Genomic DNA, 25,948 nt, shown 5'->3' with positions numbered 1-25,948 from the left:
GTACATATAATTTTATAATCCATCATTCTTCATGAATGTCAAATTGGTTAAAATTATAGCATGCCATTTCTTAGGATGGGGAACAGTGCCATTTCTCCTTGGCAGACTAGCACGAGTTTATTTGCACTGTACCTTGTATGACTGGCAAGGATGTGTTCTCTCTGACTTCTGCTTTCAAGACAAGGTCTAATTTCTTTTCCATGGTTGATGGGTGCTATATATCTCTGCTTTCCTAATATCCCCCAAATCATACTTCACTGTCCCCTTCTCGGGTATTAGTAGACACGGAGTGAACTCTTTTCCTGTACTTCAAACTAGAAAATCATTCCTCAAGGCTCCATTGCAGAATGGAAGTTTTCCTCTATGTGTGCATCTGCCAGTTAGGCTTTGAGCCAATTGTAATTCACTGGGGGTTTCAGTCTAGAGGGTTCTAAGTGGATTATAAATTTAATCCTAGGACAATTATCACCATATAATATATCTTTAATTTCTGTGATTTGGCAACACCAATGAAAATGTGTCATTTATTAGCCCTTTCACTTTCAGCATAGGCCAGGACTAGCTCCATAATACTTGTGTGGTTGGTGAAATTTGTTTAAAAGTCTCCCTATTTACCTACATTCTAGCATGTATTTCTGTAGTCAATAACAAGCCCTTCCTCCAGATCCTAAATATTTCCTTCATCTGCAACATTGAGACTCAGAGAATATATGCCCGAATCAACCTATCACCAATTTCTTTCCTGAAATGTTAATACGCTTTCTACAGTTCACAATGTTTTACATGTTTTAAACTTTGTATAAATAGGTTTGCATTGTACCTATTTTTTTCGAGCTTGCTTTATCTGTTAACACTAGATTTTTAAGATTTAAACATACTGATGCTTGTAGATGTGGTGTAGCTCTGTATAAATTTATATAACTTACTTACATACTATGTAGCAAAGGAATAACTCAGCAAGTCTGAGTTACCATTCCAAACAAAGGTTTGGACCATAACTAGCTCCCTTTAGGCAACCTTCTAGTCCCTGCAGTTTCTTCTCTAATAAGAGAGCTCTTGTTTCCCTGGGGGCCTTCAGTGATGCCAAGTTTTCTAATAACGGCAAAGGACTTGGGCCATGGAATATCAGCTTAGATACTAAGGCTCAGGTAAGCTTCCTTAGGTAATATAAGTTGGGCATCTTTTATCTGAAATGCTTGAGACCAGAAGTGTTTCAAATTTCACATTTTTTCCAGATTTTAGAATATCTGCATTATATTTACTGAATGAGCACCCCTAAGCCAAGATCCAAAATGCAAAATGTCTCAATGAGCATTTCCTTTAAGCTCATGTTATAGCTAAAAATACTTCGGATTTTGAAACATTTTAAATTTCTGATTTTCAGATGAGGGTTACTCAAATATCTCCTTCATCTGCAACATTGAGAGGTACTGTACTTCATGTGTATTTTCATGCGTACTTACCTGTACTTCATGTGTATTTTTACATGTTACTACTAAGAGAAATAAATAAATTTCACTGAAAGAAGCCAAATGAAAGTTCATGCTTGGTGAAGCTAGGATTTTCTTTATGCATAAGTATATCATCAGCAGATAATGACGACTTTATTTTGTCTTTCCTTTTCTTCTTCAAATTGACTTAAATATGACTCTGGGACCCCATCCTGAGGGACTGGTGGGAAATGCTACCCCAGTCATTATAGGTCATTGCTCACTCATACCCATATACCCAAGGTTATATCCATGGTCCAGGATCTTACACATCACCAGTGAGCCAGGAGGGGCCACATGGGTCAACCGTTACAGATGCATGTAGTTATCGTTAATACAAGACGTTTCATATTTCAAACCACAGAACTTCAGCTCTGATGGCTTTGCTGCTTTTGAGCCATGCTGGAGGCATAAAAATCTTTGCCAATCCCGGGAGCCCCAGGCCCAGTCTCCATATGCCCCACATGCAGCCATCTCCTCTGAGATTTGGCTCCCTCTCCAGTTGCTGTCCCAATTCCACATGAACAAATAGAATGGGAGTTCTCATCAATCCCTCCACTCCCTATTAGTCCTTTAAAAACAATCAATGTGTCTATCTACCTGAGTATAACTAGATACACAAATTAAAATGATAATAAACTACACCCCCATGTGCTACAATCCCCTTCATACGCGTTGTTTTTTTCTGCCAAGTTTCTATGTAATAGCCAGGGGCTGGATATTTTATCTTTTGGCACCCAATTTTTCTGCCACTGCTTCTCCCCATAAGTACACATACCCTAGTGATCTGCTTATTTGGCTCTAGCCTCATCCACCAGCACATCTAATCTTAAAACTCTTCGAACACAAATAATTTAACACTAACTTCTCTGATCTGCATTCTAACTCCCATTGCCTCATTTAGTTGGCAAATAAACTTCTTCAAGAATTGTGAATAATAAATAATTTTCCCCTTCAAAATTTTTTTTCTGCAGTCAGGAGATCATTTAGCATATAGTCAGCAGATACCAACTTGGAAGGACATACAGAATTTTACAGGGTGCTGGCTCATTTGTGTGAGTCAAGGAAGAATCACAGAAAGGAAAGCCCAAGCCAAATGTAGACATTTTGCCAGGATGAGGAAACTAAGGGAGAGGGGCATTTCTAGCTGAAGGATTCATCTGTGCAAAGAGATAGAGTTTTGAGAGAATATAGTCCACATTTTTTAAATGTAAACGAGTAAAGCTTACTTTTCAGAAGAATCAAAGAGGAAGGGGTAGGAACTTTGGTTACAGAATTCAGGTGAGACAACTGAAAGTTTTAAAACTCATATTAATGGTCCACATACACTAAGAAACACTACACAGCCATAAAAAAGAATGAGATCATGTCCTTTACAGCAATGTAAATGGAGCTGGAGGCCAGAATCCTAAATGGACTAGCACAGGAACAGATAACCATACCCCGTGTTCTCACTTATGAGTGGGAGCTAAACATTGATATACATGGACACAAAGAAGGGAGTAACAGACACTGAGGCCTACTTGAGGGTGAAGAGTGGGAAGAAGGAGAGGATAAAAAAATTACCTGTCCAGCACTGTGTTTATTACCTGGGTGATGAAATGATCTGTACATCAAGCCCCCATGACATGGAATTTACCTATATAAAAAACATGCACATGTACCCCTGAACCTAAAATAAGAATTTTTTTAAAACTAGTTCATAATAAATACATAAATTTTTATGAAATAATTAATATCTTCTTATAGATGATGAAAGTCATTGAAAATATTTGACTAAAGAAGAGAGGGAAAGATACAATATTTGGCTCCTTAACAGATAATGTGATGTTAATGATTAATATCAGCTTAATACATCATCTTTTCTGTAATTTTTGCATTTTAAAAGAATATGTTATGTAACTAGGGAATTGCAAAGTTAAAACAACAAAGAGATTCCACTACATATTTAGTAGAATGGCTAAAATCTTAACTGACAATGTCAAATGCTGACAAAAATGTGAAACAAAGGAAGACTCACTAATTGTTAGTGAGTGCAAAAAAATACGGTCACTTTGGAAGACAGGAAATTTCTTACAGTTTAACATATTATGCAATTCGGCAATAATTCAGACTTTCCCACGAGATAAAAAACATATATATACAGAAACCTCCATGTGGGTAGTTATAGCATCCTTATTCATAATTGTGAAAAACTGCAAGTAACAAAGAAGACCTTCAATAGGTGAATGGACAAACTGCAGTACATACATCCATCCAAAAAAGTGAAAGAAGTCTGTTTGAATCACGTATACACGAAATAATTCCAATTCTATGGTACTCTGGAAAAAGCAAAACTACAGACTCAGTAAAAAATATCAGTGGTTGTCAGGAGGATAAACCAAAGGGGATTTTTAGAGCAGCGAAACAATTCTGTATAATGTCGTAATCGCAGATACATCAAAGTATGCATTTATCAAAACCCGCAGAATAGTACAACACAAACAGTGAATCCTTGTGTAAACTATAAACTTTGGTTAGTGATAATTGGTTATTAATATACTGGTTCATTAATTATAACAAGTACAATGCAAGAAGTTAATAGCAGAGAAAATTGTATGAAAGAGTGGAGATAGAAAAGAGGTATATGAGAACCCTTCTGTCCTATCTCTTCAATTTATCTGCAACCTTAAAACTGTTCTAAAAAATAAGGCAGCCAGGGATGGTGGCTCATGCCTGTACTTCCAACGTTTCGGGATGTCAAGGTGGGCAGATCACGAGGTCCGGAGTTCCAAACCAGCCTGGTTAACATGGCAAAACCCTGTCTCTACTAAAAATACAAAAATTAGGCCGGGAGGGTGGCTCAAACCTGTAATCCCAGCACTTTGTGAGGCCGAGGCGGGTGGATCACAAGGTCAAGAGATCAAGACCATCCTGGTCAACATGGTGAAACCCCGTCTCTACTAAAAAAAAAAAAATACAAAAAATTAGCTGGGCATGGTGGCGCGTGTCTGTAATCCCAGCTACTCAGGAGGCTGAGTCAGGAGAATTGCCTGAACCCAGGAGGTGGAGGTTGTGGTGAGCCGAGATCGCGCCATTGCAGTCCAGTCTGGGTAACAAGAGCGAAACTCCGTCTCAAAAAAAAAAAAAAAAAAAAAAAAAAAAAAAAAAAAAATTAGCCCAGTATGGTGGCAGGTGCCTGTAATCGAAGCTACTCAGGAGGCTGAGGCAGGAGAATCGCTTGAACCTGGGAGGCGGAAGTTGTAGTGAGCCAAGATTGTGCCATTGTACTCCAGCCTGGGCATATTTTTAAAAACATGTATAATAGTAAGAGTATGCTAAGAGAAGTAATTAGCTGCATCCAAATCAGTGAACATTTCCTGCCAATCGTCTATATGTACATTGCATTATTTTACACACACCACACACACATACAGTTTTTTTTGTGGGGGGGGCGGTTAGGGATTTTCAAGTCCTTTTATTAATCCAACAGTACAAAAGATACCCCCACCCCCCACTAACCACCGCATTCTGCCATCACTGTCTTCCAAAAAAGTAGTGGAGAGGGCCGGGGAGCAGATCCAGCAAAGAAACTCCCCCAGGAGCCATTTTACAAAATGCAGCGCGGGGGAGGGGCGGAGACAACACAAAAATAGCAACAGATAAATGAGGCCAACAGAACCACAAACGCAAGAGCTGAACGGGGTGGGGGGGTTGCCATCTCTGCCGTTTTAGTGTGGGGGACACTGGGAGCAATGCCCCGAGGCCTCCTCCCTCTCTCCTCAGGGCCTCAGAGGCTGTCGTGGGCTCTGCCAGCAGGGTCTTCTCTCCTCACGCCAGGAACTGAGAGCAGTGGGGGTAGGGGACCACTAGGTCTATCCCTCCAGCTGGGAGACCACTAACTTCTCTGAGGAGGACCACGCCACATGCCTGCCTTCCCCATTCCACGGAGGAGCATGTAGGACCGAAAAGGAGAACAAGCAGCGATGAGATCCTGATCAGGCCCCAAGCCCGTGTCTGGCAGGCAGTGCTTAAAAAATAAAAAAAAAAATACAAATAAAACCCAGGCAGGCCTTTGGCTGAGAAGAATGAGAATTGCTGATCACCAGGCCCAAGAGGATATGAAAGAATAGCATGGAAAGAGAAGCAACAAACTCCAGGTTCCTCTACCTTTGAGTACCATGGCAATGAGGATCCCACCACATCCCCTACCCACAGGCTGTCAGAGGGCCTCGCTTGGATCCTGTCGCCAGTGAGAAAATGAGGTATAAGGGCTCTGCGCCTTTTCAAGCTTTCCTTCAATCCAGCCAGGAAGGCAGGGGAATAAGGCCGCTGAAAGTTGCAGAACACACAAAATATCATGTGCAGCAGATGGGCTGGGGGAAGGAGGGTACCACCGAAGTCCAGACTTCCAGGACAGCCCAAACTTCAAAATATTCTGGTCTGTCAGATAACATATCCCAATTATTGGCAAAAATATGGTCATCGGGAGAAAAGCATGAGAGGCTGAGAAAGGACCAGTGACTTTGGCATGAGGAAGATATGTCCTGACGGCATCTCTCACCTACTGCTTTGAAGCCCCAAGTCACCAAGAAACTGCCATAACCAGGGTTACACTTCTTCAGGCTATTTGGTGCTCTGAGCGGGGAGGAGTTGGGTAAGTCTTGGAGGAAGCAAAGGAGTGGGTAGAAAAAGGGGAAAATCCCCATTTATGCCCTAAAGCTGTCTCCCAGAGCCCATAAAAGGGCTATTGCAGGGATGGCAAGACCCCAATTCCTCCGGCCAGAAACCTTTAACACTTGACTCCAAAAACTAAGGCTGGAGCTGTGGGGCTCGGTAGGGGTATTAGACATAGGTGTTAGGGGCATCCATCATCAGCAGAGGGAACACCCCTGCCCTCTGGGTCTTCCTCCAGCCCCTTTACTCTTGCAGCCACACTCCTGGGCCTCCAGAGATAGCCACAAAATGGCTCTGCTCAGCAGGGCTTTGGTTTCCTGGATCTCTGTAGATCTCAACATGTAAGTTTCCCATAAAAGAGCAATCCAGGCTCTTCTGCCTGCCCACCTCAATTCCTTTTCTGCTCCCAGGAGCCACTGTTTCTGCCCCATGGGGATGGAAAGCCATTGGAAAGAAGTTTTTAACTGTGACCTCATGAAGATAAATGCTTCATGAGGTCAAAGATCTCTGCCATTGGGAGTTCTGTTATTGATGTATCCCTAGCTCCTACTAAGTTAGGCCCTTTATAACTAATTAGTAATATATTTCCTAAGTTAATGAATAAATGAATACAAATATGCAATAGAGAAGGTGACTTCGATAATGATAAGAATCCCCAGTGAGTCTAGAAATGACTTTGCAGTAAAGCAACAGTTTTAGTGTTAATTTTAAAAAGGAGAGAGAAAAAAAACAAAACAAAACTGGATGACCCCCATTGGTAAGCTGGCTACCTGTAATCTGTAGAAATGGTTGGCATGACTGGGCCTCTTGGAAAAGATCCAGAGAGGACATTATTTAGTTAACCAAGTGAGGGCTGGAACAAAACCAATTTGGCCTTCCTTTGTTACCATAGATCACTCAAATTTCAAATGAATTGCTGTGTCCATGCTCAAGATGGGCATATCTCTTAAATATAAACTTTCTATTGAGAAATTCCTGTGGTAAGAGTTTCTGTTCCATATTTTGTACATGGGAAAGTGCCAAAAAGGGGGTGGTGTGATGCTGGGGACAGTTAAACTAGGAATATTTCAGGGAATTTGTATGACTGCACTGACATTGGTTTGCCTAAATATGAACAAAGTTCCTGTCTTAAGATGCTCAAAATCTCAGCCTCTCATGATTGAATTATAAGCAAAGGAACATTACTATAAGAATATTTTTTAAATAAACAAAGCAAAGAAACCATAAAGGAAAAACAATGACCAGTCAGCCACAAAAAATTTTCAATGTTTCTTTGACTAAAGATGACATAAAAATGTTAAGACATGGTCACAAAAATATTTTCCATTTTAAACATTGAAGTAAGAGTTACCAGTAAAATGACAACCAAACCGTATGAAGAGAGCAAATACATAATTTACAAAAGGAGATTAAAGAATCAAACATTTACCAAAAATTTGTTATTACTCCAGCAGTAAAACAATGCTAATAGGATCAACCTTTGCATTTATAAGACGGAAAATGATTGAAATATTGCTATTATACAACTATTAAGTGTTCTCGAGAATATAGGTGAATAGTTTCTCATGGATATTCTTTATAAATAGTAAATTGTTTCAACTTTTTGAGGTCAGTTAGGCATTTTTATCAATAAGAATGCTGATAGGTATTTATTATGCATAATATATTGCATATAAGTGTTTATGCCATATTTTGTTTATTAACATTTAATATTTACAATGACTCTGTGAGGTAGATATTGTTATTATTCTTCCCCACTTTACAGAGGTGAAAACTGAGTCATGGAGAGGTCCAATAGCTTACCCAGTTAAAAAAGAAAAATTACACAGCTAGGAAGCAGAGACAGTGGAATTTAAACCCATATACTTTAGCGCCAAAGTTTGTGGCCTTAACTTTTCTGTAATACAACCCCATAGTGTTTCATGGATTATTTTTAAATATGCCCAACATTTTATTTTTATTTGAGGATGATGAGGCTAGCAGATCAAGAGATGGGGCTATCGAAAAGACAATTTGTGGCTCACAGTTCCCAAGAAGAATAACATGTCAAACCACACAGGGCCACCTGGGCAGCACCCAGGTCAGGCAGGTGTCAGAAGAAGCAAGAGGAAAGCATGAGCCACAACCTTTGTTATGGTCTTCACAGGAAGGAATGGGCAAGGCAAGGGAAGCAAGCTGAGTGGGCTTAGAACTAGGTAGCTTGAATAATTTCAGTGGGCTCTGAGAAATAGGGGTTGTCTCTAGCTGCCTGGTACCTAGCCCTGGGATAATTTGAGCAGAGGAATATTGCTTCCTGGAGTGTAAGAGCCAGATAGAATAGGTGGTTGAGAGTATGGACTTGGTACTGGTTGGTTTGTATATCAAAAGCACACTTTTAGGCAAAAAAAAAGAAAAAAAAAGAAAGAAAAGGCATGCTTTTGATATACAAACCAACCAATGGTTGCTTTTTTGCTATGTCTAGGAATAAGCTCACCTTGGGAAAGGCAAACTGTGGATCAGCAACACTCCAGATGCCAGAGCATCAGTAATACAGAAAATAAGAAATATGCTAATGCATATATGATTTTTTTTGACTGACAAATTTACTATCTAGAGATTTATACTATAGAAATACAGGTGTAAGCAGAGATGTGTAACACAGATGTTCAATGCAACACTGTTTGCAACTGCTAAACACTGGAAACAATATATGTATTTATCAATAGCAAGTGGTTGGATTGATTTTGCCCTAAACAGAATGGGTTGTGCTGCTCTTAACAAGAGGAGAGAGTAATTATATGCATTGACATGGTAGGCTGTTTGTGACGGTTATATTTACATGAGAAAGATGGAGAAAGGTGAAAATACTTTCTGCTTCATACACTACTGTTTAGTTTGAGTTTTTGTGAAGAGCCGATTCTACTTTTGATATTTTTGATAAGGATTATTTTCTGTTTCATATCCTAACAACAGAAAAATACATTAGTTAATTTAAGTGATAAAGGATTAGCTGCAAAGAAAAGATCAACTATTATAAATCCACAGGCACACGTATGTTCATAACGGCACTGTTTACAATAGCAAAGACCTGGAACCAACCCAAATGCCCATCGACGATAGACTGGACAAGGAAAACGTGGCATATATACACCATGAAATACTATGCAGCCATAAAAAACGATGAGTTCGTGTCCTTTTTAGGGACATGGATAAATCTGGAAACCATTATTCTTAGCAAACTGACACAGTAACAGAAAATCAAAACACCCATAGTCGGGTGTTGGACAATGAGAACACATGGACACAGGGAGTGGAGCATCACACACTGGGGTCTGTTTAGGGGGTGCCAAGGGAGGGACGTTGGGGAGTCAGGAGGTCAGGGAGGGATAACATGGGGAGAAATGCCAGATACAGGTGACAGGGGGATGGAGACAGCAGACCACATTACCATGTGTGTACCTATGCAACAATCCTATATAATCTGCATATGTGCCCCAGAATCTAAAGTACAATTTAAAAAAAAAGAAAAGAAAAGATCAATTGTGGTGTCACTTTTGAATAAAATACAATGATTCTGGTGTTTGCGGAGGCTAAGTTAGTTTCTAGCAAATCACTGTTAGAGGTACAGATGTTTCTGAAGAATTCTAACTACTGGCCAAAACATGACAATGGTTCTATAATGTTAGTGGGCATTAGAATCATGTGAATTGAGATTCCTGCTCCTCGCCTCCAGAATTCACTATGCATAGGGTCTGTGGCAGGCCCCAAAATGTGCATTTCTAACAAGTTGCAGGTGGTGCTGATGCTGCTGGTCTGGGGAGCACACTTCGAGAATCACTACCCAAGAGAACGAGCTATTGAAGAGGACACTAATTTAGAGAAGACTTTTTTTTTTCTTTTGAGAACGTGTCTTGCTCTGTTGTCCAGGCTGGAGTACAATGGCACAATCTTGGCTCACTGCAACTTCCACCTCCCAGGTTCAAGCAATTCTCCTGCTTCAACCTGTTGAGTAGCTGGGATTACAGGTGTGCACTAACACGCAGGACTAATTTTTGTTCTTTTAGTAGAGATGAGGGTTCACCTAGTTGGTCAGGCTGGTCTCGAACTCCTGACCTTGTGATCTGCCTGCCTCAGCCTCACAAAGTGTTAGGATTACTTATGGGCATGATCCACTGCTGGCCCCAGACAAGACTTTAACTGCTTTGAGTTGAGGCTGGCTCAACTGACCTTGACAAAGGAGCAACTAACCATACCTGTGAGACTGGGTGAACAAAGCCTGCCAGCAGAGGGCAGCATAAGAAATAATTGGCACCCCAAGTGTGGACAAAGCTATTGTTCTAATTACACCTGACTTAATTGCATGACAAGAATCCAAAACGACTCACTATTCTTTAACATAGTTGTTCTGAGTGATCAACTACAAGATAAATATTTTGGGGTCAATCCTCAGACCTGGAATACTCACATGGCCAAGTCATATATTGGTTATTGAGGATCCTAAAGGAGGCAGTAAAAAACCGTACAGCTTAAAAGCCCAGTTGTCAGGGATATTATTTGGCAAAAACATGTTTCAACTTCTCTGTGTTAAGTTTCAATTTCCATTCGTATACTCCCTTGTCGAACTTAATGAAGGGCAACACTAAATTTTACCTCCTTCGCTAGGATATTGATATGAGAGTGATATGGAATATATCACTTTGTCATGAAAAAAAAAAAAAGTAGGAAACCCTGAAACTTTGTTCTAAACTTTAGCCAAACTGACTCATGAAGTTTGATTTTAGTTACCATTTCATGTCCAAAATTCAGGACCAAATGGTGAAAGAAAATACCAGATAGTAGTTATGTTACATTTGTTTTATTATTTCAAATTAGATTTCTGCCACAAAATATGTTTAGAGCTAGTATCAAAAATGGCGTCATCATATTGATCTGAATTACACAATGGCAAGGAACTGAGCATTTGGTTCAATTTTGTCACTTAAAGGTAGCTCTTGTCGTGTCAGTTGATGGCAAGGGCATCAAAAGGAGCAATAGGGACAAAGGGAATACTGTTAATAAATGCTGTTTTATAAATAAAGTCCAAGAATTGAATCACAGTAATTCAAGCTGAAACACTGGCATTTTACATAGAATCGAATATTATCACCAATGTGAAATGCATACAAGGTAGAAAAACACATTTCCTATTGTTTTCAAATGCTAATATTTATATTCTACTGTTTTGTGTTAAATAAGAAAGTTGTTCAGCCAAAATTTGAGAAATTAATAACTTTTTAGGTAACTGCATCACTTCTTTCTGAAGAATGACATGCCATATGATTTGGTAGTAACAATAATCTAATTGCAATGACTACTTCTTACATCACAGGTTTTCAGACTCATTGTGGGATAGTCGGTAAAGGATGTCATGTCAATGGTTGGTTAAATAGGGAAAAGGAATACAGACCAATGAATATGCAGAATGGATAAATGGCATTTACAGATGAACAATATAATTCCCCTCTATTAGTACCAAGGACTGAATCACAACTGACGTCCTTGCTCTTCACAGACTGGCAAAGACCTTTGGCAGCAGAGGACTGAATCATTTTTATCTGCTGTGTTGCCATGGGATTCTGCTGCCCTGGAGATCCTTCTACTGGCACCTGCAGCACCAGGAATGTGCATCTCTCGAACTGGGAACTGTCTCAGGGAAGAAGCAGAGTCGACCCACCTGAGAACTTTTCAAAATCAGAAAGTGTCATTTCTGCAGTGACTGAGTTCTCTCTTTTCCGTAAGTGAGCCATCTAGCTTGATCATTTTTGCTTTTAACTTCATGTCATCAAGAGCTATGTGTGTGTGTGTTTAAGTATAACTGACTTCTGATGTATCAATATGACAAATGAATTACTATATTGACTCACTTCTTCTCTGAGCATAGAATATCAAGATGTATATCATTAAGTTCTGCTATTCTATCTTGCTCAGAAAAACCTGAAAAGATAAAAAACTTAAAATATTCAACATAAACACCAATTAATAATGAAAGCATGTATCATACTTTAAATGTCTGAAATGTACATATTTTACATATTAGGGTAAGAGTGAGTATATCTAATCAGGCAAAACTTCCATGAGATAGCATTCATCCATTTATATTTTATGATTACTCAGAGCCCTGGCTGAAATTCAGGTTTTACTTTAGATAAAGAACATTTTTCTTAGAATAATATCGTAAGACAAAAGAGGGATGTTTGAACTTATTAAAAATATATAATTCTTCAAATATGCTAGAACAACTTAGAAGAATTGATTTACATTTAAATAATTTATATATTTATATTTATATGACTATTATCTGTCTGATACAATTTTACCAGTTGTTCTCTAAGATTATTCTACAATAATTCATTAACATAATTTGAAAAATTCTTGCACTTAAAAGTCATTCAACATTTCTTTAGAGTTTATATTTTACACAAATTTATGAACAGAATAGAGTAATAGAACTCAGAGCTCAATATTTTGTTTCTTTACAATTCTATGAGAAATGGGTAATTTTATGAAAATTTTAAATTTTTGATTCAATTTGTATTTATAGAATGTATACTATGTGCCAAACGGCATTAGTTGCTGTGAGAAAGACTGAAAGATGTCTATTCAATGTACAGTGCTTACTTCTTCCTGAGCAGAGCTCTGTTTTCTGTTGGGTGTGGGAATGGCAGTGCACCCAACTGAGAAACTGCATTTTCTAGCTTCCTTTTCAGATAAAAGAGGCCACATGACGAAGATCTGGCCAGTAAGTTGTAGCAGAAGGTGTAGGGTGAGCTGATTTGGCTAAATGTCAGCCCTCCCATCTTTCTTCAGCTTGCTGCTTGGAACAAAAAATTAGTGCTCCACAATAAAAGTCAGCATTTAAAAGAAAGGGAGAGAGAGAATGAGGGAGAGAGGGAGAAAAGGAAAAGGGAAGGGGAGGGGAAGGAAGAGAGGATAAAGAGAGAGAGATTTACTATAAACAATTGGTCTCATGAGGTTATGAGGGTCGACAAGGCCCAAGATGGGCAATCAACAAGCTGGGGACCCAGGAGGGCCAACTATTGGACTTCAGTTCCACTCTGAAGTCCAACGGTCTCAAGTCCCAGGAAGAACTGATGTTTCAGTTTAAGTAGGGAGAAGACTGATGTCCCTGCTTGAAGGCAATTCTTGAATGGCATTTCTCTCTTATTTAATCTTTTGGTTCTATTCAGACCTTCAACTGATTGTAAAAGGCCTAGAAACTTTAGGGAGGACAATCTGCTTTGCTCAGTCTACCGATTTAAATGTGAATCTCATCACAAACACCCTCACGGCACACCCAGAAAAATACTTGACCAAATGTCTAGGCCCTCCATGGCCTAGTCAAGTGGACACATAAAACTAACCATTAGAGTGGTAACTGACCATACCACAGCAGCCCTGAACCATGTGCTCCTACATTTCCTCTATGTGAAAGAAGAATAAATAAATCTCTACCTTTTTTAACCCACTGTTGTACAGGTCTCTTACAGCCAAAAGCAATTTCTAACTGATATAGTGACTATAGCCACATAGGAATATCTGAATTTCCCACAAATATTTTAAAATTTCAAACATCATTTCACATAAGAAATGCTCGGCAAATACATTCTAATGTTGCTATCTAAGATCAGGACAAAATCTTTACTAAACTAATTTACGTGACTATAATCCATAAATGCAACCATAAGTTATAAATATTTTTTCTTACTGAAAAACATCCCAGTTTTCTTTCTTTTTTGTTACTTTTCAATCACCTCACCTGGGTAATTCACATTCACCTTTCAGAATTACATGTGAACCCTTCCAGGGAGTCTTCCAAAGGTGAGTATTTCTCCCAAATTCTCCATTAGCATGCTGCACTTGCTACCTTCTGTTATTTTGAGTACTTAGTCTTCTGGTGAGTTCTCAGTGAATTAAATGTATGTTTTATTGAGGCTTCTTTTCTTATAAACATTTGGGACCTTGTGTGAGGACAGCAAAGTTAATTTTACTTCTGAGTTTATTGCACATTATCTCACTTTGTTCTCACAAAACTATCCAACACCTAGTACCAATTTGTTTACTCACTTCCTTAAGCCCTTTATCTCTATATACACTCCAATTTCTCTCTGCTATCCCACAGGCAACTTGCATAATGTCTCAGATGCACCCTCAAATTCACACATGTCCTTGCAAATTGTTTTCTGTTTCATGTGCGTGTATTTAAATTTTTATTAAAAGTTGCTCTGTATATTCTGTTTTAATTTGTTAATTAATTAAACATATTCTGTGTTTTGATTTGCTTATTCAATACTATATTTTTAAGATCTGTTCATGGTGCCATGTATATATTTAATCAACTGCTTCTAACTAGAGCATAATGTTCTCTTTAATACAGCTTCCACAATTTGACTATTTATCCTCACAAGGACATTTTACTGGTTGCTTCCAAATTCTTATCACCACAATAACTAAGTAACAAGCATTCATTTACAAGTTCCTTTAGAACGTGTGAGAATTTGTATGTGAGTGTGTGTGTGTGTGTGTGTGTGTGTGTGTATATACAATGGATGTGTACATATATAATATATATGTTTTATGTATACATATATTATATGTATATATACTTGTGTATGAGTGTGTATAAATATAACTCCCTCCTAAAAGCTGCATTGCTGGGTCACAGGAAAACCACATGTTTAATTTGACTAAGTAGTACAAAAATACTCTCCAAAATAGCTGAACCTCTCTCCCCTCCTATCAGAAGTATATGAGAATATGGATAGGCCAATGTCCTTTCCAACACTTGGCATTACTTACCTTCCAAATTTTTAGCTGTCTAGCCATGTAAAATGGCATTTTGTTTTTCATTTTGAATTCCTCTGGTTACTCATAAATTTAAGATTCATTTTACATACTTCTCGGCCTTTGGGGGATTCTTCTTTTCTATATCACAGTGCATACTTATTTTAGGATTGCTGCCTTTTTGTTAGTGTTGATGATTTTCAGGAGTTTGTATATCTTATATATGAAGAAATTTCCAGAGTTAGACTTAGACATTTGAAATATATTCTCTCATTTTTCCACATGTCCATTACCTAGTCCATTAAATCCCTTACTGAACAGAAATATTTATTTTGATGTAAAATAGTCAGTAGTTTACCTTATAGTTTGTACTTTTTGAAGTTTTATTTACAAAGTTATTCCCCACCTCATCTCTTAGTCAAAAAGATATTCTTCTCTATTTTCTTTTACTAACTTTCAGCTTTGTCTTTCACATTTTGGTATTTAATTCATCTGGACCCTGCTATTGTTTGTGGCAATAGATAGGAACCTAGTGTTATTTTTTCTCCATATACTTAATCAATTTTCCCAAGGTCATTTTCTGACCGATTCATTTTTCCTTATTATTTATGGTGCCCTATTTATTACATGTGTGTACATATTTTATGTACGTACATGTAATAAGTGAGCTTTTCATTATATCTTATTGTGTGTTTGTGTGTTTTAACTGTTATTGTTCATCATGTCAATCTCTATATCCTAAGAGTCTGACAGAATGCCTAGAACTATTGTGTCGGATAAATGACAATGACCTAGTTATACTAAAGCCTTTTTAACCGGTGTCCACTTAACATAATTGTCAGATCAAACATGTGGGAAGATCTCTTTTCCCACTTTAAACATAGCCTGATGCTCATGGTCTCTGAACACTCACAGCTGAAATTCCACTTGCTTCTGCATTTTTGTATCCACCAGGCAAATTGTATTCTTATAAGCATTAGGTATCTTAGTTCCCAATATGTTTATGCCTACCATACTTATTGTAACTCTACAATTTAAATAGTACATAAACAAATGAAATGGGAGTGCAAAGAGGGAGTTGTTTCAATAAAAACGATTTTTGAAGTATTGAAAAAAGGAGAATTGTTAAATAATTATTGCAAAAGGAGTGTGGGGGAGGCAACTTTGAATGATTGGAAAGGATGCAAATAATAAAGATACAGAAGAAATATCCACTCAGATGGCTTTACATTCTTGCTAACTTGAGAGTAGCCAAGCCAAAACTGGAAAACAAAGATGATGTCTTGTGGACATGTTTCATGTAAGCCAGGTAAATTAGAATTACAAACGAGGTATCTGCATCCTAAAAAAATGGCCCCTAATCAAAAGATTGGCACAAGAACATACACACACACACGCACACACACACACACATTGAAATAACATGTATGTATCATTATTATAATTATGATTTTTATAATTCCTTGTTTTAATCAACTTTGTCAACTTACTAATTAATTGTGAGATTGGATAAGAGATTTACAAGGCAATCATGTTACGGGAGGCACAGGTTCTAAATAAGCACACATTCAAACTTTGGAAACAGATTTAGAAAACTATTCTCCAATAATTTATTTAAATCATTTAAATTTTTTCCTTTGATTATTAAAATTAGAGGTACTAGGGTAAAGATTATATTGTCATGAGAACTGAGCACATACCTACATCTTTTCTACTACTTTGTTTTTATTTTCTTTTTTGAGACAGGATTTTGCTCTGTTGGTCAGGCTAGAGTGCTGTGGTGCTATCAGAGCTCACTGTAGCTTTGACCTACTGGACTCAAGTGATCCTTTCACCTTAGCCTCCCAAGTAACTGGAACTACAGGTGCATGCCACCATGCTCAGTTAATTTTCATATTTTTTGTAAGATGGTGTTTCGCCATGTTGCCCAGGCTGGTCTTTAAGTGCTAGACTCAAGTGGTCCTCCTGCCTTGGCCTCTGAAATTGCTGAGATTATAGGCATGAGCCACCACATCCAGTCTAGTACTTAAATTTTTTAGAGGAAAAAAATTCAGAATAGCAGTTACAAACAGAAAGAATATCGCCAGCTCCTGGGAACTTTTGAGGAATTCCTGAAAGATAGGAAGAAGATGGAGTCAGAATGTCAGAGAAACAAAAGCAGAGAAAACAACAGCCAGAACACACAGATGAGAAAATCACTTTTAAAAGCAATTTCACTTATAATCAAAGCTCAGAATCAAAAATAAAGAGGAGTTTAGGAAATAGGGTAACTGAAGTACCAAATTTTGATTAACTGGGCCAATTTGACCCCTCTTGTGCCCACTTACGTTAAACAACAGGAAGTAGCTATGAGTCTCCCAAATATCCTTTTTGTAAACTACTTCCAAAGAAAACCTAGGTCTTTAATAACGTGAATGGTCTTTCAAGATAAAGTTCTTCACACTACTGTTGGAAATATAGAGAAAAACAGTGTAAGGCCTAAAAAAGCCTTCACCTATAAGGAAACTGAAGAAAGAAAACAAGAAAGAAAGAAAGAAAGAAAGAAAGAAAGAAAGAAAGAAAGAAAGAAAGAAAGAAAGAAAGAAAGAAAGAAGGAAAGAAAGAAAGAAAGAAAGAAAGAAAGAAAGAAAGAGAGAGAGAGAGAGAAAGAAAGAAAGAAAGAAAGAAAGAAAGAGAAAGAAAGAAAGAAGAAAAAGAAAAAAAAGAAAAGAAAAGAAAGAGAGAAAGAGGGAGAAAGGGATGGAGGGAGGGAGGGAGGGAGGGAAGGAGGGAAAGGGGAGCAATGGACTTTAGCTTGCACATGCTAAAGCCATAAATACATTACTTCCTGAAGTGTGTATTTTTGGCATAGAAGGCTCCCAGAATAAATATTAGGCCTTGAAAAGTAGGAAAGTACCCCAACTAATTTAAGACTACTGAATTAGCAGAGAGCTCCCACACTCTGAAAGAATCTTTACAAGCTGGCAGACCACATTCCTGTCCTTTCAATTTTCAGAGAATCCTACTTTAATCAGAATATATGTTCACAAACAATTAAACATGATTATCATATGCAACTATAAACCATCAGCAATTATTCAGGATTTGAGAGAAAACAGCACTAGAAAAGAGTCCTCATATTCACTAAATAACAGTATGCCCAAGCAGCAGAGTGAGAAGAACAAACAGAAGACAATTTACATCTCAGAGAGGTTTTAGATGATAGTGCATTTATAAGACAAGAAAAGGATTTCATGAAAAAGAAACAGAGATCTTAGAAAAACATGCTCACAGAGTTAAAAATAAAAGCAACTCGATAAATGTGCTGAGTGGTACATTGGGAATAGCAGAAGATACAATGAATAAGCTGGAATATCTCCCTGAGGAATATTGTTGGAATGAAGAAGGAAAGGACAAAGAAATGGAAAACATGTAAGAAAAGTTGAGAGATCTTTATATTACGTATATGCATTTGTATCCATTTTCATTTGGTCATTACGGCCACTTGGTAAGGTGGATTTAATTACTACTGTTCATTTGGCAGATGGGGGAAAGGGTGTCACACAGCATCCTAGAGCAAGTCAGTAGTGCTGGGCAGTCTAAAATTTGAGTCTCTTAAGCCCCACCTCAAGTTCTTTCTCTCCTTGACAGTATTATTATTGAGCTCAGATAACTAGTAAATTCCTGTTTATTGATTTTTTTTTTTTTTTACGTTATAGTACTAGGACATCCAAGAGGAGAACATGAAGATGCTATATCTCAGGCAAAGTCAAGGAGGCTGAAGCCCAAAGAAAACTGTTGGATTTGGTGACTGATAAACTTTGAGAAATGTTTCATCAGGGCTGTGGTTCTCATAAGTCAGTAGCATTATTGGGAGCAAATGAGCCTACTGAATTGAGCCTCATCTTCAGAATTACAATTCAGGTAGTGTGTGTGGCTTCAGAATTTCCAGTTTAATGGGTACCCAGGTAATTCAGAAGCAAGTTAAGAATTGAAAGCACAGAGTCAAGGATTTGGAGAGGTCAAGGTGGCTAGAATTTCCAGTACGGAGGGCCAGAAAGGAGAGAGAGTTATGAAGACATAGAGTTTTTCTCAAGTCTAAAAACTGTCAGCACATTATTGTAATCAAATGACTGTAGCCTTGGGAAAAAACAAACAAAAAACTCTGAAGCAATTGGAACAATTTCTGGAGATCACACAAGACCAGAAATAGTTCATGACACACTAGCTAGAGTGAAATATTTTTGTAATACAAAGGGCACTAATAGAGAACTCAGAAAAATATTGCCTCAGTAGTGAAGCCAAATTAGCCCTAACTCAAAGAGCTGGCATGTATATCTAACAAAGCAAAAAAGCAAGCTTCAGAAAGATCAATATGTTTCCAAATAACTTAACTATATCCTAAAGCAGAACTCGAGGATATTAAGAGAAATATTCCTTATTCACAAAGTAATGTAATGAGAAAAATTAACTAGTGGAAACAGATCCAGAAATTACACATATGATAAAATTAGTAGATAAGGACATAAAAACAGTTATTGTAATTATAGTCCATATATTCAAAAAGGTAAAGAAAAGCATGAACATATTAAAAGAGATGTACAAGTATTAAAAAGATAAATAGTACTTCTAGAGCTAAACAATATCTAGAAAATGAGATTAACAATGGATTAAACACTAGAAAAAATATTAGTGCATTTAAAGTTCTAGCAATGTAAATGATAAAAAATAAAATATGGAGAGAAAAGAGAATGAAAAACATGAACAGACCATCAGCAAACTGCAGCCCCACTTTAAGCATATATGTGGTGTGCAGTCCCCGCGTTGAAAGAGGACAGAAATATAATTGAAGAATTAAGAACAAAAAAAGTCTAAATTAGATGAAAGTGATCCAAAAAGCTCAATGAGCTCAAACAAAAGTACTTGAAGAAATTTACATGGAGGCCTAACATAATTAAATTGCCTATAGCCTGTATTAAAGAGAAAAATTTTTTAACGCAGCCTGAGAAGAAAAGATATATTACATGCCAAGATATAAAGATAAGGATGGCATTAGAGTTCTCACTAGAAATAATGCAAGTTAGAAGAAAGTGAGGCATCATCTTTAAAGTACTGTCATAAAAATGAGAAGGATAAGGCCTTTCCTACCTTTGTGTCAGAACCCAGAATAAATGCCCAGAAAATGGTCTGAGTATAATAGTTTTCAGATAAATAAGTGAAAATGTAGGCCCTTTGTTATCCAATCAATGGTTGGTTTAAGGAGTATAGTTGTGTTTTTACAAGTACAACAATCAAAATTCAGAATAAAGTTGTAAATGTGAATACCATGTATCACTGTACACTTTTGCAATGTTATTTTGATACATGAAAAATCTTTAAAATCTATAGGGAGAAAAGTAGAAATGATGAATTAAAGCAAGAAAAAAATAACATTTTTTAAACTCTTCTCCAAAACAAAGGGTAGTTAATATCAAGTGAAAGTCCCCATGAACAGTCTGGCATTCAGCTAAATCCACTCACTCTCTACATAGATCCAAATGCATGAATGCCTTGCCTTTCATTTCCTCTCTTTTCTTCATTTTCCTCGCTGGGTCTATCCTTTCATAAAAGTCACCAGAAAGAAGATGAATATCCATAGAAGCAAATTCCCAGAGGGTTCCAAGGTCCCGAGAGCTGTTGTTAACCTCTCTCAGAGTGCAGATGGCTGGGTGCAAACTCTCACATGCAACCCAAAGGCCCAGCAGTAGAGTTCAAGCTCTTATGAATAAATCATGCTCCACCACTCAATATTCTGTCCCTGGGTACCGGGTAGCATTTGTCATTCACCTGAGTCCTGAACATATCATTATAGAATTAAAGAAATTTTTGATTATATATTCCTTAGGAACCACCTGCATACAACACTTGGGACTTCTTGGGTATAGGCACATGTGTGCAAATAATTCTAAACTTGTTCTTGGTATAATGGCCTTGACAGTGACAGAGTCTCCCACCTGCCCCTCAATGAAATGATGCATTTGACTCAATAATAATTAGCATCAATTATGGGACAGCCTTTCTGAGGACTGAGTATGGTCCTCCCAGGCTGCAGGTGCAGAATTATCCCCATGACCTTTTGCTCCAGGATCAGTCATCAAGGAAAGGAGTGGGAGCCATCAGGAGGGAATCGAAGGCTGTTTATCTTCCCTAAGAATCATTGTCTGGCCTCTGCTATTCATGTCAGCGGCAGCATTTTACTCTCCGGAAAGCTACAGGAGAGGCCGAGATGCTTCATCTGCGTGCTTGCTTGCTGGAGCCTTGCAAAGAGGCACCTGGTTTTATTTTCTGGGTATCTTTATGCTCATTCTCAAAGAAAGAAAATCCACTTTATTACAAGAAACAAAAACATAATGGAAAGAACACAGGTGGCTGAAGGCTGACTGACAGGCAAGCACATAAGGAATAAGATGCCAGACAAGGCCCCTCTGTTTCCAAATGGCAGCTTCTGGCTGCCAGCGTACATGTGGAGCCTGCTGCGTTTGGAGGAACGCTAACCAAAAGTGGCCAAAACCCTGACCCTTCTTCACTCACAAGCTTCAAATAATGCAGCTATTACAAGATGCTACATGGAAACTTGTCTTTTATCTCATTCGCTTTGGGTTTTTGCTTCATATCACAAGAACAGAAAAAAAAAAAAAAATCAAAAGGCAGCTGTGACCAGCTTGTTTTCTGAAAAACTGTTTTGAGAATTCTATAGATTGAATGCTTTTCTGGCTCTTTGCCATTCTCGGTGATAAACAGAACTCCTGCTTAAGCACTTCTCAGTTTCCACTGACCCGTCATGGTGCTTTACAAATCACTTGGTACCATAGATTACAGTGATCTGTGCCCTGTCTTCCTCCCCAGCCCCAGAAGCTCCTCCAGGAGAGAGTCTGCAGCTGACTGATGTTTGCTTTGCCTGTCGCCCTTCCTGGTGTTTTTCAGAGTGGGAGGCAGCTGGGGGAGGAAGGATCCCAGAGGCCAGGAGAACTGGGACCAGTCAATTGGAGCCTGTTAAGCTTCAGATTTCTATCATGAAAACTGGAGCCATAAGATCAACCCATTTCCTGTAGGTCTTTATTTGAAAATCATTTTCTCCATGAACTTCACCATCGGAAATTTCCACAACCCTAATATTTCATACTGCCCTCCCCTACTTTAATATTTTTCTTTTGCACTTACCACAGTCTGAAATACTACATAATTTACTGAGTTTTCTTGTATATTGTCTATTCACTCTATTATACGATGGCAGGGATTTCTGCCTATCCTGTTTCCTATTTATTCAGAGTGACTAAACGTGCCTGGTACATAGCAGGCTCTTGATAAATATCTGTTTAGCTAATTAATTAAAGAACAAAGGTATGTAAATTCTTTGTATATTGCCATTGCTTAAAAATTGTTTGTTTAAAAGCGACTTGGCTGAATGAATAAACCAAATTAAATTCAACAAAAATTTCCTTGTATTTGTGGACGTTCTTTGATAAATTATGTTTAATAACATTATGTCTGCTAGAGTTTTTGTACCTATATGTTTAAAAAGAAGTATTACTAACTTTTCTTTTCTTACCTCAGAAATCCTCAGTGTGACATCTATATCACTAATGGCATTAGCTGAAAGGAAAACAAAGACTCAAATTAATGTGCAAATTACAAATCTTGCTTACTGATTTGTTTGCAAACAGCCATAGTAAATACAGAGGTGAATGCAAGAACTGAGCACATGTTTAAATGCAATTTGATTGTCCATGAGTTCACAGCTTCCAATAACATTTAGGTTGGATTATTTCAGACTATCAACTTTGACCTGTTCTAATTGCATTTGCTGTTTTCAGAGTAATACTACATGTTACCAAACCTGAAATATGTTGTTGAAGCAATTTTGGCAAAGTTTTATTATTTTATTATTTCTAATACCTGTGGTAGGCAGAAAATGTCCCCCCTAAGCCCCCTGCAAAGACATCCATCTTCTAATTCTTGAAACCTTGTGAATGTCACCCTACACGGAAAAAGGGAGTTTGTGGATATGATTAAGTTAAGGATTTTGAGATGGGAGGATTATCCTGGATTATCCTAGATTTTCCAGGTAGGCCCAGTCTAATCTCATGAAAAGTGAAGACCTTTCCTGGTTTTGATCAGAGGGAAATGCAACAATGAAAGAGTGGTAATACAGTTTGGCTGTGTCCCCACTTAAATCTCACTTGAATTATAATAATCCCCACATGTCAAGGGTGGGGCCAGGTGGAGCTAATTGAATCATGGGGGTGGTTTCCTCTAGACTGTTCTCACGATAGAGAATAAGTCTCACGAAATCTGATGGTTTTATAAAAGGGAGTTTTCCTGCACATGCTCTCTTGACAGCTACCATGTAAAATGTGGCTTCGCTCCTCATTTGCCTTCTGCCATGATTGTGAGGACTTTTCAGCCATGCTGAACTGTAAGTCAATTAAACCTCTTTCCTTTATAAATTACCCAGTCTTGGGTATGTCTTCATTAGCTGAGTGAGAACAGACTAATAAAAGTGGTCAGAGAGATTTGAAGGTGGAGGAAGGGAAATGGGGCCTCAAGAAGCTGGAAAAACAGGTAAATGAGCTCTCCCACAAGGCTCCAGAAGGAAGCACAGCCCTGCTGGCACCTTGATATGAGCTCAGTAAGACCAGTATCACATTTCCGACCTACAGAAATGTGAGATAACAAATCTGTGTTGTTTCACACCACTCTCTTTGTGGTTGTTACAGCAGCAATAGAAAAACTAATATTCTGCCGGTTCTGATCTCACTTCTCACCCTGTCCTTCTCTGCATTTTATTCTAATAGCTATATTGTCCACCAAAACCATGAAACATTGAATGAAGACAGAGACTTCTGTACTTTTACTCTTACTGTTCCCTCCACTGACACTATGCTCTCACCTTTAAAATGATCACCCATTATTCACAGTCCAGATTGAATCATCTCTGGGTCCCAAGCTTAATATAATCATTCATTTTTCATTTCTTTTTGAGTTCTTATACACTTAAGTAGCATTTTTTTTTACTTTGTAAAAAAAAAAAAAAAAAAGCAGAGCCCAGTGCTTTTCATCTTTGTATCCTTTACAGTACCTACCTTAAAATCAGGCATGTAATGCCCATTGAATATATTTTTGCTAATTAAATGATTGCAGAATGGCAGATTGTCTGTTTATTTTCCTAATCTGTAGAAAGAGTTGTAGGAAATAGTATTGCTCAGTTGTGCTCTGAGTTTGGTAGAGAAACAGTCTTGGACACACATTGAAGAATGGATAGTAAATATCTATTCCCAGGTGTCAGGAAGTAAATCGAGTATGAGATCTCCTAAGTGGGTGGAAATGGCTATAGAAAACAGTCTGAATGATTCTGAACTGCTACCAAAACAGAAAAAACCTACATAATGTAATCAAAGACAAAAGAAAAAAAAAACTGAGTAAGTAATAACACAGGTGGCTGTATGACACAACTGAGAGAGAAATGGGCTATTGCCTAAAAATAAAAATTAAAGTATAAAGTGTCAAGAGATTTACTTAAAATGAGAATGATTTTTAAAATACACTATAAAGAAAAGCATATCCAAGAAGAAAGGATGAGAACACAGCTAAGTCATAAAAATGACAAGCATCTTAATTCCTCTCCATTCTCAGAAAGCTCATTGGCAAATAGAACATTTAACTTTTTTTTCTTTATTCAACAAATAGTATTTGTGTAACCGACATCTGTAATATATTTTGATAATTGCTGGAGATATGGAATTAAATGAATATATTCCTTGCTCTAAAGTTGCACACAAAATAGTAAGGGTAGAGGGCGGTATATATGGAGTAGGTTTGAAGATGAAAAGGGAAACCACAGTTATAATTCAGTGGAATAAGTCCTAGGGTATTTCTCAGTTGCTCTTTCCTATGTATATTAGTTAGGATTGTTTTGGATACAGAAAAATCTAACACAAATAGATTGTGGAAAGTGGAAATGTATTGTCTTCTATAACTAACAGGCTCATGGATGGAGCTAACTTTATTCACAGCTAGTTTTGGGGCTCAAGTAATATCAAAAGAGCCAGGTCTTTTCATCTCTGGGATCTTCTATCTTTCAATGGTTGGACTCGTTTTCAGGCTCCATATGGAGGCAAAATGAATTCGTTTTTCTCTGTTTTATTTCAAGTGTAACTGAAAGTTCATTCTTCATCAACTTCCAATAAAATGTTACTATTTTTTATTAGCTCTGATTGGGCCGTTTGCTCATCTTTAACAAACTGCCATGATGAGGGGAATGTGATGTTCTAACTGACCAAACATAACCATGTTTGGACTCTGATTCAGGGGAGCAACCAACTCTGCTTGGAGCACCGCAACTGGGAGAGAGAGAAAAAATGGTACCCAGATGAAATTTGGGGTGCAGTTATTGGCAGAAGAAAAAAATGCTGAGAGGCATAATAAAAGATGAATGTCCACTAAGCAAGAGAAGCAGAAACAAAGAAAAGCTGAGGGAAGTAGGAAAAACAATGCCAAGAAAAATTTTATTGATAAAATAATTGCTGAGCTGAATTTTGGAGGGCAAGGAAGAGTCAGCTAGATGAATGTGCTCCTGTCCTTACCCCAGAGGTGAAAGGTATGTGAAAACCACCAGGTCAGATCTCCAAGATTAAAGTCATTTAGTTCTGTTCAGTATGGGTTTTCCTTTAACTGTGCATCAAAGACTTCTAGCATCTATATCATAGAAGATAACTATTTTAAAACACAACTTTATCAGGCCTCACTTCATACTACCGAATTTTGAATCCTTGGCGCTGGGGCCTAGGATCTGTACTTTAAGAAAACCAAATTAGCCTAGAGGATTTATATATATATATATATATATATATATATATATATATATATATATAAGTTTAAGGACCACAGTTCTATATCTAAATATTTTATCCAGTTTCTTAGGAGACCATGGGTACAGTATTCATCCATAAATATCTGCCAGGCAGTCTTTCAGGCACTGGGAATAT

At 37.7% G+C, this 25,948-nt stretch overlaps 1 long non-coding RNA gene across 4 annotated transcripts in view; it reads right to left on the bottom strand.

The window, feature by feature from the left end:
* LOC141584276 (uncharacterized) overlaps positions 1-25,948 on the bottom strand; it is a 207,790-nt gene that overhangs the window by 65,370 nt on the left and 116,472 nt on the right. For all 4 annotated transcript variants that reach the window (XR_012517216.1, XR_012517218.1, XR_012517217.1 and 1 more), the window contains exon 4: positions 22,513-22,556. This is a non-coding gene — a long non-coding RNA (uncharacterized LOC141584276). The remainder of the gene's footprint in view (positions 1-22,512; positions 22,557-25,948) is intronic.

The sequence above is a fragment of the Saimiri boliviensis genome, chromosome 4, assembly GCF_048565385.1.
Source record: "Saimiri boliviensis isolate mSaiBol1 chromosome 4, mSaiBol1.pri, whole genome shotgun sequence".
Lineage (NCBI taxonomy): Eukaryota > Metazoa > Chordata > Mammalia > Primates > Cebidae > Saimiri > Saimiri boliviensis.
This window is presented reverse-complemented; position numbering and strand designations above follow the sequence as displayed.